Below are 15713 nucleotides of genomic sequence, written 5' to 3' on the forward strand. Positions count from 1 at the left end.
TCAAGGTGTGGCCTTCCCAGTGCCAAGTACAGGAGAAGAATCACTTCCCTAGTCCTGCTGGCCACACTATATCCGATACAGGCCAGGATGCCATTGGCCTCCTTGGCCATGTGGGCACACTGCTGGCTCATGTTCAGTCAGTACCCCTGTGGCTAGCACAGGTCTTTCCCATGAGAACATTCTCCTGTGTTTTATAAACAAAGATAAAGTTTGGATGTTGTTGTTACAGTGTCTCAAGATTTGGACAGTTCAGGCCTGGCCAATCAGGCCTAGGGGGAGGTTTCTGACTGACCAATCTGGGTGACCTCTGATAAGTCTATATATATGTTGGATTCAAAATAATAAAGCGCTTTTTCTATGCCACGCTGAGAATCCGGGTTTTCCTTCTCTGCTAGCGGCTCAACAGCGACATACTCCCAGGTCCCTTTCTGCCTGGCTGCTGTCCAGCCACCCTCTACCCAGCCTGTAGTGCTGTAGGGGGTTGTTGTGGCCAAAGTGCAGGACCTGGCACTTGGTCTACTTAAACCTCATTTTGTTGGATTTGGCCCATCGATCCAGCCTGTCCAGCTCCCTCTGCAGAGCCCTCCTACTGTTGCCAAAATTTGGATAAAAGACACCAATGTAGCATCAAGAAGTAGGCATTCTTTATTTGGCTGGATGAATGATGGGATAGCTCCTCCTAAAGCTGTGCATGCTGAGTACAGGAAAGTTTCTGTTTATATACTGAATTTTACATACATATTCATTGATTTTCCCAGAATAAACATACATATGATAATCATTTCCCTGAAATCATTAACATATTTTCCCTCCCCTTTACGCATGCGTTCTTCTGTCCTGGGAGTCTCTTTGGTGGTCCCTAGTGGTCAGGGACCCCAATGTTACAGCCAACCCAGTAAGTTGGCAGGGCACTGGGGCTGGTGAACTTCTAGTTCTCCTTCTTCCACAATGGGCATTGCACAGTTCCATAGGCCAGTGTTTTTTGAAAAACACACATTGTGTTAGCTCACCAGGTGAAGCCAATTTATCATCTGGTAACACTACCATCCAGCAGATTTACACTTGCACCCAACTTGGTTTCATCTGCAAATTTGCTAATGGTAGACTCAATCCCCTCACCAGATCATCAATAAAGACATTAAACAGGACGGGGCCCAACACTGATCCCTGGGGAAAACCACTAGTGATTGGCCGCCAACTGGATGCAACACCATTCACCACTACTCTCTGGGCCCAGCCATCTAGCCACTGCAGAAAACCAACCCAGAGAAGAGTGCACCCCTCCAAGCCATGGGCTGCCATATTTTCCAGGAGTATGCTATGGCAGACAGTGTTGAAGGTTTTGCTGAAGTCCAGGTAGACAACATCCACAGCCTTCCCCTCATCCACCAGGTGGGTCACCTGGTTGTAAAAGGAGATCAGGTTGGTCAGGCGGGACCTGCCCCTCCTAAATCCATGCTGGCTGGGTCTGATCCCTTGGCTGTCCTGTAGGTGCCATGTGATTGCACTCAAGATGACCTGTTCCATAATCTAGCTGGGCACTGAGGTTGGGCTGACAGGCCTGGAGTTTCCCGGATCCTCCTTTTAGCCCTTCTTATGGATGGGCGTTACACTGGCATATCCAGTCATCTGGGACCTCCCTTGTCAGCCAGGACTGGTGATAAATGGTGGAGAGTGGCTTAGCAGGCTCTTCTGCCAGCTCCCTCATCACCCTAGGATGGATCCCATCTGGGCCCAGAGACTTGTGAGCATCTAAGCGGCTCAGCAGGTCACTGCTTCCTCCTGGATTACAGGGGGGCTATTCTGCTCCCTGTACTTGTCTACCAGCTCAGGAGGCTAGATGTTCTGAGGATGACCTGTTTTATTGTTGAAAACTGAGGCAAAGAATGTGTTAAGTATCTCAGCCTTTTCCTCATCTTTGGAAACTATATTCCTCCCCACATCCAATAAAGAATGGAGGGTCTCCTTGCCCCTCCTTTTGCCATTAATGTATTTATAAAAACATTTTTTATTATCCTTCATAGAGGTGTCCAGATTAAGTTCTAATTGGGCTTTCACTTCTCTAATTTTCTTCCTTCATGACCTAGCTACATACTTAAACATTTCCTGAATTGCATGCCCCTCTTTCCAAAGGTGATGCACCCTTTTTTTCCCCCTTAGTTCCTTCAAAAGCTCCCTGCCCATCCGGACTGGTTGTCTTCCCTGTCAGCTCGTCTTTCAGCACATAGGGACTGTCTGCTTCTGTGCCTTCAAGATTTCTTTCTTGAAGTATGTCCATCCTTCCTGGACCCCTTTAAGGGCAGTTTCCTAAGGTACTCTCCGAATCAGTGTCTTGAATAGGTTGAAGCCTGCCCTCCAGTGTTGTTTAAAATCATCGGCGAGAGAGAGCAAGCAGCAATCTCAATGTGAGATATAAAGCAAGTTCCATTTTATTTCACTAAACGAGAAACTTATATACTGTTACAGATGTTTCTAATTATAGCCACACATGTATCCGCAGTTTGTTTTCACATATTCAGGGATTCTCCTGGTGACTCCCTTATTCTTTCTCATAACACTCCTGACTCCCTATTCTTTCCTATGACATTCTTCTCACAGCCCAGAAGCACAGCTGTGGTTCCCAGGTGTTAGCTTCTCACGACAGCTTGCTAGGATTTTTACTGAGGCCTGACTATGCCGTGGCTTTGCTCAGGCCTGCTCAACTAACACAAGTTTTGCTGGAAAACTGTGTTTTCCAACACTCCGGAAGTCCAGAGTGGAAGTTTTGTTGATGCCCCTCCTTTTTTCACCAAATATTGAGAACTCTATTATTTCATGGTCACTGTACCCCAGATGGCTTCAGGCCACCCCATTTCTCACCAGCCCTTCTCTGTAAACAGCAGGTCTGACAAAGCCCCACCCCTGGTATTCTCACTCATCAGCTGTGACAAGAAGGCAAACTCCGAACACTCTAAGAATCTCCTAGACTGCCTCTTCTCTGTTGTGTTGAGTTCCCAGCAGACATCTGGCAGGTTAAAGTCTCCTACAAGAACAAGGGCTGGTGATCATGAAACATCCTCCAGCTGCTGATAGAATAATTCATCCAGCTCTTCATCCTGGTTGGGTGGTCTAGAACAGATTCCCACCAGGATGTCAGTCTCATTGGCCTTCCCTCTGATTCTTATCCATAGGCACTTGACCTAATCATCATTAACCTCAAGTTCTATAGCGTCAAGAGACTCCCTAATACACAGAACCTCCCCTCCACCTTTCCTACCTCGCCTGTCTCTTCTGAAGAGCATGTAGCCATCCATTGCAACACTCCAGTCATGCAAGTCATCCCACCATGTTGTTGGAAAATATATCAGGTTAAAAATTTTGTATAACTTTAGTAAAAGGTTTTGTTTATCTTTACCCTGGGAAGAGGAATTTTAGGTTTCTTTCAGGGCATTGTTCTACCAGATGAGGTCTGGTGGACTCAGCATATCAACAGATTGGGAGTGACCCCGAAGATAACCAGAAAGATAAAGACTATTAACAGAACATCCACGGGACATTGTGCTTATCAACAGGACATGGTGGCTATCACAAACGGCTACCCCAGACCACCTCCAGCAGGGCTGAAGACATTCTGGCCCGGAAAGGACTGATAAGAAAAAAACTGAAGAATGAAGAATCTAGTTAACATCAGAGGCGAGGAGATTCCGATCCAATGGGAAACTGAATACTGGGGGTTTGCTCAACTTTAAACCAATGAACACTGACCTAATGCTTTTCTATGTATTTTTACTGTATAAAATATCTGAGAAATCAGGTAAAAGCCATGTATCCTGGAATGATTCTCTCTGCACAGCCGGGCTATGTGTGGATGAGATGATTTCTGTGGTACATCCTGGCCAGAACAACATCCTGCCCAGAAAATAAAGTAATGCCTTGACTCTAACATTAAAAATGTTGGAGTGTTTTTGTTTTTCCCACAGATTCGGTGACAATGTTTCCGTGATGGTGACTATGTCATAGCTTTCCTTCTGTACAACAATTTCCAGCTCCTCTTGTTTGTTACCCATGCTGCATGCATTAGTGTACATGCACTTCAGCTGGGCTGGTAATTTCGCCCCTGACTCTGGCTTACCACCCTTGGGCTCATCTCTGGAGAGCCTGGTTTCATCCCCTTCTCCCTTCGAACCTAGTTTAAAGCCCTCTCAATCAGCCCTGCCAAATCATGGGCTAGATGTTGCAGAGCAGAGTAACAGGCCTTGAAAGCCAAACTGACCTTCTGTCTCTGGTCTGGAAGAAGCCCTGGGACCAGTGAAAAACATCCTGGTCACAGGGGATTTGGTCACAGGGGAAGTGGAAAGAGTGCATTGAGGGCCTGTGAACTGCTGGACCTGTCAGAAGTGAGGAACACCGTCTGTTACCTTAATAGGTATTGTTTACCTGTTGCCATAAAAGGTAATGTGAAACATAATAGTCAATTGGAGCACTTTGTAGTGTAGAGTTACTTCCTGTTTGTGTTGGAGTATATAAGCAATTATCACTGCACAATAAAGGTCTTCGCCATACCATCGTGGAGATTGTGTGTGCCCCTAAAGAACACCACAGCTAGAATCCTTTTGCCCTTGTTAGATAGATGGAGCCCATCTGTCTCAAGCAGGCCTGGTGCCGTAAAAATTGCCCCATGATCAAAAATCCCAAAATTCCGCTGATGGCACCAGCCCCTAAGCCATTTATTGATAACAACATGGGTTTTCCTGTTCCTTTCATCATTCATCCCTGCTACTGAAGGAATTGAGCAGAACATCAACTGTGCTCCTCTCCCATCAACCAATTGACCCAGAGCCTTGAAGTCTGTTTTAATTACCCTGGTACCCTTCTTATCAACCTCATCACTGCCAATCTGGACAGCCAGCAGTGGGTAATAATCAGAGGGCTGAATTAGTTCAGGGAGTCTCCTGGTGATATCCCATACCCGGGCCCTAGGGAGGCAGCAGACTTCCCTGTGTGGGATAGGTCTGGTTGATATACAGGGCCCCCAGTTCTCCTTAGAAGGGAGTCAACTATTACAACTACCCTTCTTCTTAATACTTGAGGTTTTGATCCGTCTGACAGACGAAGTGCAACTGGGAGATTCTCCAGACAGATTCTTTTTTTTAGTGTCATCTGCCTGACTCTCTGGATCCAGGGCCTTGTACCTTTTCTGTAAAGGCACCTGGGAAGGTGGTGGGGGTTGGAAGGGAATTTTATTACCTCCCCAAGTAGGAACCTGTAGCAGATAAGAAAAACCTTACAGAATAAGGGCCTTGTCACCCTTGTTAAATCCTTGTTCACTTCTGTTCATCTCTGTCACTTCAGCTAACCAGAAAAGCACTCTGGGAAAGGTTCAGCTAACACAGAGGTAAAAAACAAGTTGCATAACCTAAATCACAAGTTATGTAACCAGAAAACAAGTTATAAAATCAGTGCGTGTTCACCTCATGGTTTTTATGGCGATTGGTTGGGGATATGCATGGACACCACCAATCTAAAAGGTGATAGGGTGAAGGGATGCATGTACATTGACACTTGCAGTGGCAGGCAGCCAATGCATGTTTGTTTTGCATCACAAGAATGTAAACAGTATAAAAAGACCTGTTTTTTGCAAGAAATTATTTCTCTTTGCACCTGCCAAGGGGAGTCTGTGCTGTTCATCATCATCTTTACAGGGACCCCTTTCCATTCCATCCCATCTACTAGGTCTCCTCCTTCTGCCTGATGGTAAGAGGGGCAGGGCTCCTCTAATTCCTACTGCACTTCTCTCAGGGTTGGAAGGGTTTAATTCCACCAGTCTATTTCTCTTTCACTCTCCCTAATACTCCTTAGCCTATCTACTTCTTTAAGCTCTGCCACCAGACAGAGCAGATCATTCACCTGCTCACACTGCATGCAGGTGTCTTTTGCACTGTCCTCTGGTACTAACACCAGGCTCAGACACTCCCTGCAGTCAGTGACCTGGACAGCTGCATCCTTCTTGGGGGATTCTGTTAGTACACTCTTGCTGGCAGCAGCACCAATGGCTTTTGATCGTTTGTAAACAATTGCTGAAAAAAACCACCCCTCAACCTGAGGCACGGTATGACTCCACAACTCAAATAGTTATGAGTAGGTATCTGTTTATTCCAGCTGAGGTGCATGGGGGGTAGCCCCTCCAAAGGCATGCACACCGTCAGCAGCACTTCACTTGGTTTATATTAGGTTACAGGTTACATATGCATAAAGTTACACAAAGCCCCTATACATATTCATTACCTATCCCCGCTTCGTATTATAATGAGTTCATAGTTCATTTAAATATGCTCGCACAAGCACAGTGTCTCAGATTAATTGTGGGCAAGGGTCTTGAATGATTAATGAGGGCGAAATTGGTAGTCTTCCTCAGGATGAACGCTTCACCCTGTTCCCTTGCACATGCTCCCTTGGTTCTTGGTCCAAGTCCAAGCCTGAGAACCAACTTGTACCAGTTCTGGGGTCCGAGGGCAGGATGTTTGGTCACACTCAGTAGTTTTTCTCAATTATTTGGCTCTCTTCTCTCTATCCTCCCCGATACTAGGTAGGCACAAAATCATTAAGCGAATAATAAATTGTCTTCAGCAAGCAAATCTTAGTAAATCATTATCCAATCTCTGGCCTTCTAAATCAGTTCAAAAGTTATTGTTATTATTATTATTATTATTATCCAGTGTCCTAGGTTGCAATATAGATGTAGTTAAGTATTCTATTACCACCAGCTGTGGGCCGTTAGCTGCCATCACCTGCTAATGACCCACTCCAGATGACAGACAATGGGCCATCCATTAGCTGTTACCAGCTGCTAATGACCCACCCCGCATGACAGGCAATGGGCCATCAGGGACCCACCGTGTGACTCATGGACTTATCCCATTGTGAGATGCTCTGCCGAGGAGGGAGGAGCCAGGTGTTCCCACCTGGATATAACCTGGCCTTGGAACTGCCTGAGGTAGCCCTGTCTACTGGGTTCCCAGAGGACCAGAGCTACTACTGGATCTTCAGCTGGAGACTGGACCTTCACAGGATCACCGCTTCAACTGGACTACTTCAGTTGGACTGCTACTACCACCCTAACAGGGTGTTAGGTTGTATCTGACTTTGTCAGTGCTTTTCCTTGTATTATTTCACTTATTTTTAATTTCAATCTTGACTTGTGATCTCCCACTGGTTTGTTATCAAACCAACACATCCAGCTTCTAGTTCTCTTTAATAATTTCTATTTTACCCTAAATCAAACCAGCCAAAAGACCACAGCCACCTAACACACAACCCACCACCAGGAGAGTGGCTGTACCCTTCCTGCTCATCCTGCCTGTGTGAACTGCCACACAAACTGCTGTGCCATGCCCTCACTGATGTACCATGCCCCTGTTCGCCACACTAAGTTCAATGTCATGTGGTATGGAACACCTCTTTGATCACCTATGGTCAGTTGTCCTGGATATTTTCCCTCCCAACTGTGGTGGTGCATCAGCCCCATCACCTCTTCAGGCTGCATCAAGATCACAGGAATGCTCATTAGGCCTTGGGCTTGATTAATGGCACCTGGGCATTTACATGCCTTTTGAGCTTATTAGAAACACTGTGTGTTCCCAGGAACATCTGTTGTCTTACGAGCTCCAGTTTTCTAGCGAATATCCTTGGAACCTTATTTTTGCCTTAATAACATGTTGCCCGAACCGAGGAAACACAAAACAACCGATGTTATTTTATGCGGTGCTTTATTGAGGGCCCTGGGGACCTGGGACTCGCGTCCAAAAGTCAGAGCCCCAACCTGCTACAAAATCACTGAGTATATATATGTTTTCTTTCCAAATTGCTTCATCTCAACGAATTTGATTTCTAGACACATCTACCTGATTTATGATTACATTGTGACTTTGTTTTTCGTTAACTGAACATTCTTTATCATCATTAATCTACTACACCCTATTAGATAAGTCACACACTCCACTTTGCAGATTACTTAAATAAACAAACTGTTCTATAGCTACATTCCTTAGACAAGTCTTTCTCCCCTCATCAGTATGCTCTATTGATCCTTTTGATCGCTACTGGCAACTTCGCTACACAACAGTGTTTACACTCAGGCCTACTGATCCCTCCAAGCCTTAGCATGACTACTACTAAAGTTTTTATTCATAGTTTTGCAACAAGTCCCCCCTTTTGAGCATTCTTCAATTTCTAAGTTGCAAGGATGCTCAAATCTCAAAGTCTTTCTTCTCTATTTGCTGGAGGAGGTGTGGAAGACGTTGCATTCCTGGTCATTGCATTGATCAGCCTTCGGGTATGTAGGCGCTCCCTTCTAATGGTTCCTAAAATACATTTATAAACTCCAAAAATAATTAGAATCAAAATCAAAAACATTATCGCATACTGAATCACCGATGATATCCATCCAGACACCTGGAGTCCTAAAGAGCTAAACACTTCTCTAATCCAATTATGTTCTGCTTCCCTTTCGAGATCTTTTGTTTTGTCTTCTATTTGTTTTAATTGTGAAATGTCCTTTTCCACATCAATAGTTACATTTGGGATATGGATGCAACAATGATCAATTCTCTGGCTCAAATATCCACACACTCCATGTTCCTTCAGTAAGAGCATGTCAAGAGCCATTCTATTTTGTAATGTCATTCTTGTGGTAGCCTGTAACTGAATATTGAAATCTTTAAATCCTTTCTTAGTGGCTGCTGCCAATCTTTCAGTCTGCCCCATTAGTTTGTAGAGCATATCCCTGTTCCGATATGAAGCTACAGGTGCAAACAAGGATTCCAAAGCCCACCCGAATTTAACTCCACTGGTTGGCTCATGCCATTCGTTTTCATCATCCAAGTCTCGTTTAGTCCTAGCTGATTGTCGAGTCAAATTAGACTGTTTCCAAACCGGACATAAGGTCGGAATTCCTAAAGTAATTTGTGTGACAGGCCCATCTATTGGCATATGGGTGGTCCACTTTCCATGCCCCATAACCCAAACTAGGTTTCCTGGACTTCTGATAGTAGTAGATTTACAACTGATGTTTCTCTTCCCATTTTTATCTCCTTGAATTTGGTCTGTAATTGTATGGTTGTATCCTCGACATTCACATCCCCATTTTAGCAAGACTCTTACTGGTACGAGCCCTATTTTATCTTTTGGTGTGTCACATGTGATTACTTGGGTACAATTCCAAATGTCTTTTTGGTCCCTCTTCTCCCGTCTGGTAGTCTGGAGGTTCATTACCTCAGTGTAAGTCTGGTTTTTACTTCCTGTCCATTGTATACACCAATTAACTTGTCCTAAGTAGCTATATGTTTCTAAAAGGCTTGGTCCCCAAATTGTTCCCCATTCGTCTTCTAAAGACTGGGTCTGGGTAACATTTTGACAGACTTCTTCCTCTCTAATCTTTTGTTCCTTGAGAGTCACTTTGTTACACGGTTCTGAAACAGGCCCTGAAACAACACACTTATTACCTCTTGATGTTGTCAGCCATGCATAGTATCCTGGCATCTGCCTGCATTGGTGTTCAGTAACCCTCTGGACCAACATACAACCCTCTTTCCAGTCATAGTACTCATTAGGAACCAATCTACAGCTCCAAGTTACATTTACATATGCCTCAGGCAAATCAGTGACGGGAACTATTCCCCATGGAATTGGTTCTCCGCTGCTCGAGGCAGAGGTAAACAAGCAGTGATTTTAGAAACATTCTGCATTTCTCCAAAGTCTCGAATTAAACCTACAATTAAGTTTTCTTGTTCTGGGTTATGGTGAAAAACCCAGGTTTTATTTCCAATTTCAACATCTCTAATTCTTCTTTTATTTATTCGTGCCCTAGTAAGGGATACCAAAGTCACAGGGTGTGTCCACCATGCATCTTGGGCAATCCAACACCAATATGTCCCTTCATCCTCTGGTTGAACATCCTGTATCACTAAAGTTAACATGCCTCCTAATCGCTTCTCTAATTGGTATTTCCCCCCTTCCTGGACATTTCCTTTCTTAAACCACCATCTGAACTCAGAGAAAACAATTCCACGCTCTGGTTGGCAAACTAAAACTACAGAAGTACCACGGACCGCCTGGTAAATTCCATGGGTAGGTCTTAACCCATCCATTAGATGACTTTTTCCTTGTACTTCTCTCTTCCCCTACCCCATCATAGAACCACAGCTTATCACACAGAGATATAATCCCTCATTTTTCCCTACACGTGCCTGAGTATCATTTAACCATCCAATTCCACTATTGCTTCCTGCCTGCAGGTCACTCTTTCCTTCCGGCCTTTCCCACATTATCTGTCTAGCTAATTTCCACCAAGTAACCGTGAACATGCTGCTACATTCATGTTGGGCTGTGAATGAGCAATTTATTTTTGAGGGTGGACCATCCCACATGTCAACTGATGCTTGGTAAGGTGAGACTTTTATTGCCGAGTTGCTTTGCCATGTCATAACCCCTAGTGCGATTCGTTTATAATCAAAACTCCACCTAATTTTTACCAGACATGTATATATCCCAGCACTTTCCATGCTAACGTTGGTAAGCTGTAATGTGGTATTGCCTCTTTGTGTGTCCTTATCCCAAAATGTACTATTGATAACATTAGTGAGTGTTTGCTCTTTGCTCCAATATGTACTTATCTCATCGACTCCAGCTCCCTGGTCATCAGTGATTTCACAAGTCAAGTTTACAGTCATTCCTTCCATTGCTCCGATTACAGGATCTGAAACAGTGACAAGTACATGTTCATCAACGGGTAATATTTTTAGCATAACCAGAAATACAGCAATTACAATTTTCATTTTGCTCGTAAAATCAATCGCGTGGGGGACACGACTTGGGATTCCCACTGAGTTGGCATCTTCTTGACTCGCGTGTAATGTATCCAGGAGTCGATTCCGGCCACTTTGATTGCTGTGAATGTTGTTAGTATCACCTGATACGGGCCATCCCATGATTCTCTCAGTGGGTCTGTGAACCAGTTCTTCACGTATACTTGGTCTCCTGGTTGAACATCATGCACAGGGTTTTCCAGTGGAAGAGGTCTGTTCCACTGCAGGGTTCCACGCAAGGCACTGAGAACTCTATGCAGAGAAACAACATAATTATATACTGCCTGATCCCCTACCACATGCGGGTCTCCTTTTAAAATAGTTGCATGGTAAGGTTTTCCATATAGTATCTCATAGGGGCTCACGCCTAACCTTTCCCTTGGCTTAATTCTAATTCGGAGGAGAGCAAGTGGCAAAGCCTGAGGCCATTGTATTTTGGCTTCTTGACAGATTTTCTTAATTTGGCCCTTTAAAGTTTGATTCATTCTTTCTACTTGCCCACTAGATTGCGGTCTCCAAGGAGTATGGAGATTCCAAGCAATATCTAACATCCGTGCTACATCCTGCACAATATTAGCAATGAAGTGAGGACCCCTATCTGATGACAACCCCAAAGGTACTCCAAATCTAGGTATTATCTCTTTCAAGAGAGTTTTCACTACTTCTTTTGCCTGATTAGTCCTACATGGAAAGGCCTCTGGCCACCCTGAAAAGGTACACACATACACCAGGATATATTTATACCCTTGTGCTTTGGGTAATTCTGAAAAATCCACCTGCCAATAATCTCCCGGTTCTGGTCCTACTTGTAATTTTCCATCTGAATCTGTTTCCTGACAATAGGATTATTCTTTAAACAAACTGGGCACATTGCATTCACCCGTTTTGCCAACGTTAACATCTGATTGGAAATTATTTCATTCTTCAAAAATTTTACCAATGCTTCTGCTCCCCAATGACTTTTGTTATGTTCAGCTATGAGGATGGCTTTCATTATCTGTATGGGAACAACTACTTGTCCTGTATTGGTTATGTACCATCCTGTTGCTCCTTTCCGAGCTTTCAATAACATGGCTAGTTTCTCATCATCCTGTGAATACTTTGGAGCTTGTTGCATATAAGGTGTAACAGGGTTTACCTTAGTTGGTATGAGAGCCATCTGAGTCCATACTTGACGAGCTGCCTGCTTTGCAGTTACATCTGCTAAATGATTACCTTGGTAGATTTTTCCTTCTTCATTCCGATGTCCCCGGACATGCATAACGGCCACTCGCTCTGGTCGATGTACAGCATCCAACAATGCTAACACTTCTGTGCGATGTTTTATTACAGCCCCTTGGGAATTAAGAAGTCCTCTTTCTTTCCATAGTGCTCCGTGAACATGCACCACACCAAAGGCATACTTGGAATCAGTCCAAATATTTACCGTTTTCCCAGTGCTCAATATCAAGGCTCGAGTGAGTCCAATGATCTCAGCCTTTTGGGCTGACGTACCTGGTGGCAAGGCTTGTGCCTCCACAACTCGAGTAACTGTAACCACTGAATATCCCACATACCTGGTACCGTTTTCCATAAAACTGGAACCATCGGTAAATAATTCCCAGTCTGGAGCATCCAGGGGTTCATCCTTCAAATCCGGTTGGCTCGAATAAACTTGTTCAATCACTTCCACACAGTCATGGGAGAGCTCATGTTCTTCCATCTCACTGTGGAGGAACTCTGCTGGATTAATATGATTAGTCGTTTGGAGTTCTATGTCATCTTGTTCTCTTAGAATAGCTTGATACTGCAGCATTCTACTGGAAGATATCCAATGACCCCCCTTTTGCTCCAAGACAGCTAGTACCATGTGGGGAACATACACCGTCATTCTTTTTCCCATGGTAAGTTTCCTGGCTTCCTGAATGAGAAGTACCGTAGCCGCAAGGGCCCACAAGCATGACGGCCAACCGGTACTTACAGTGTCCAGTTGTTTGGAGAAATATCCCACAGGCCTCTTCCAGGATCCCAACTTCTGGGTTAGAACTCCCAATGCTAGTTTCTGCCTTTCATTCACATATAATTGAAAGTCTTTGTTTAAATCTGGCAACCCCAAGGCCGGGGCTTCTTTTAATGCTTGTTTCAAATCCTGGAACGCCTTCTCCCTGTTTGTATTCCATTTCAATTGGGATTCTTTTAGAGCCTCATATAGGGGTTTTGCTATCAGGCCGAAATTCGGAATCCATAGCCTGCACCATCCAACCATTCCCAGAAAGGATCTTAACTCCTGGTGATTTCTAGGGAGTGGAATGGAGCATATAGCTTCAATTCTATTAACCCCCAAACGTCTGAGGCCTTGTGTTAGCTCACATCCTAGGTACAGGACACTTTCTCTGACCAGTTGTACTTTTTCCTTGGATACCTTGTATCCTGCTTGCCCCAACATATTCAATAATGCAACAGTTAATCGGAGGCATACCTTCTTGTCTTCTGTGGCCAAAAGAATATCATCTACATACTGCAATACTACATAAGAATATGGAGATTCTCTCACCTGAGTCGTTTTCCATTCTTCTAATTCCTTTGCCAATTGATTACCAAAGATAGTAGGGCTGTTTTTGAATCCTTGAGGCAGTCTGGTCCAGGTGAGCTGTTTCTTCCTTCCTGTCATTGGTTCTTCCCATTCAAAGGCAAAATACTTCATGCTCTCTATTGCCAGTGGGATGCAGAAGAAGGCATCCTTTAAATCAATCACAGTGAACCATTTAAATCGTTCTGATACAGATGTTAACAATGTGTAAGGGTTGGCAACCACCGGGTGAATGTCTTTAACTATCTCGTTTATAGCCCTTAAATCTTGAACTAATCTATACTTACCATTTGGTTTCTTCACCAGGAATATAGGAGTATTATACTCTGATTCACATTCCTTTAATAATCCTTGCACTGTAAACTGTGCTATCAGCGGAGCTACTCCCTGCCGAGCCTCTGCTTTAATGGGATACTGTTTTATCCTAACCGGTTTAGCTCCTTCTTTTAGCTCAACTACCACCGGCTGGGCAACCTTTGATTTTCCCGGAGTTCCCACCTCCCAAACCCAGGGTACCACTGCATGTTCAATCTCTGTTGGGATCGGTGCCGGGTCCATTTCCTTTATCGCAAATATTTTCCCGATTTCTTCATCCGGAATTTCCAATTTAACTCGACCCTGTTCAAATATAATTTTAGCATTTAATAGAGACAGCAAATCCCGTCCAAACAGAGGCTGAGGGCAGTTTGGCATATACAAAAACTGATGATCCAGTTCCTTTCCTCCGAATTTTAAATTAAGGGGTTGTAGAAAAGGCCTTTCCTCCAATTGTCCTGTAGCTCCTATTACCTGTATAGTTGTGTCACTTATGGGTCCCAACCGTTTATTTAAAACTGAGTGAGTAGCCCCTGTATCAACCATAAATTCCTGCTCCTGTCCGCCTATTTCTATTATCACCTTCAGATCCCGGTCTAGTCTGCTTTGATTCTTATAGTTTCCTAACATCATTGCCTGTGCTTGTGTCTGGGCGCCATCTACCGGCGGTACGGGGAAACCTCCCATCAACCCTACATTACTCATCCCAATCCCGTTTCTTACAGGACATTCATTCCTCCAGTGTCTGAATTGACGACAAAATGCACGCTGATTAGGACCCAACTGTTCCTGTCTACCCTGGCTCATCCCTGCGACTAAAAATCCTCCTCTCCCCCGAGCGAATCCTCCCCTTCCCTGTCCAATTCCCCTTCCTCCCCTTCCGGGGATTGTATATTATTTTCCTCATTAGTCTCATCCTCATCAGTATCAGTATCATCTATGTCTCCCTCCCCACTTCTGCACGGCGGAGCAGAGGGAACAGGACAAGGGGGGGCAACCATTAAAGATAAATCTTCACCTTGACTAGAAAACCGTACTGCACATTTCACACAGGTTTCACGCGCTTTGCACCCAATACATTCATTTTCATCAGTCCCCGCTTGCAACAATAGCATACCACACTCCTTTTGCCATTCTGTTTTAGACCCCAAATAACGGAACAAATCCAAATAAGGTACCTCATCCCATTTCTCATTATCCCTTAGATAATACATCAATGAATTAATTATGTTCTCATCAACAGTACCATTGACAGGCCATTCCGGTCCCCCCTCAGAAGCATAGAGAGGCCACACATGATTACAAAAATCTATCATTTTTCCTTTGCTTAAGTCTTGGTAAAACCCAGCACTTTTCCATCTTCCCAGCAAGCATCCTAATGGGGTGTTCCCCGGTACTTTACCATTAGCTTGCACCAATGCTTTAAAGGTTTTAAAAGGCATCATAGCAAAACAGAAAGTAACATGCAGAGAATAACAGGTAACATGCAGAGAATACAGATATCAACAGCACCAAGTATAGAAAGAGGACAGCAACCAAACCAACCAACTTGCCACTTCTCGTCGCCGTGAGGGGCAAGTGCTGAACCTGCGTAGCTTTCGCTTCGTCTTATGGTCAGCGCCTAGGCATCCCCAAGACGTCTATAACCCAACCCTGCGAGGTTCGCCACCTCGTCTTATGGGCAGGTACCCAATATTAAACAAATAAAGCACCTTACGGGCTTACCTCCTGCAGTTGTCCGACAGGCGCGGGGGTCGGGCACGAACTGATGACTCCCCGAGAATCACCCGGTGCCGGCGTGGAGTAGATCAGGACGTGAGCCGCCCCAGCCACCTTCGGAGTCCTGCCGCGGTCGCCAGAAAACTGTTGCCCGAACCGAGGAAACACAAAACAACCGAAGTTATTTTATGCGGTGCTTTATTGAGGGCCCTGGGGACCTGAGGACTAATGTCCAAAAGTCAGAGCCCCAACCTGCTACAAAATCACTG

At 44.5% G+C, this 15713-nt stretch overlaps 1 long non-coding RNA gene across 1 annotated transcript in view; it reads right to left on the reverse strand.

Moving 5' to 3' along the window:
- Window positions 1-6261: 6261 nt before the first annotated feature.
- LOC146425288 (uncharacterized) overlaps window positions 6262-15713 on the reverse strand; it is a 234035-nt gene continuing 224583 nt past the window's right edge. The window contains exon 3 of the long non-coding RNA XR_014846572.1: window positions 6262-6546. This is a non-coding gene — a long non-coding RNA (uncharacterized LOC146425288). The remainder of the gene's footprint in view (window positions 6547-15713) is intronic.

Source organism: Lichenostomus cassidix, chromosome W (assembly GCF_008360975.1).
Source record: "Lichenostomus cassidix isolate B80296 chromosome W, HeHo_3.0, whole genome shotgun sequence".
In the NCBI taxonomy this organism is placed as follows: Eukaryota; Metazoa; Chordata; class Aves; order Passeriformes; family Meliphagidae; genus Lichenostomus; species Lichenostomus cassidix.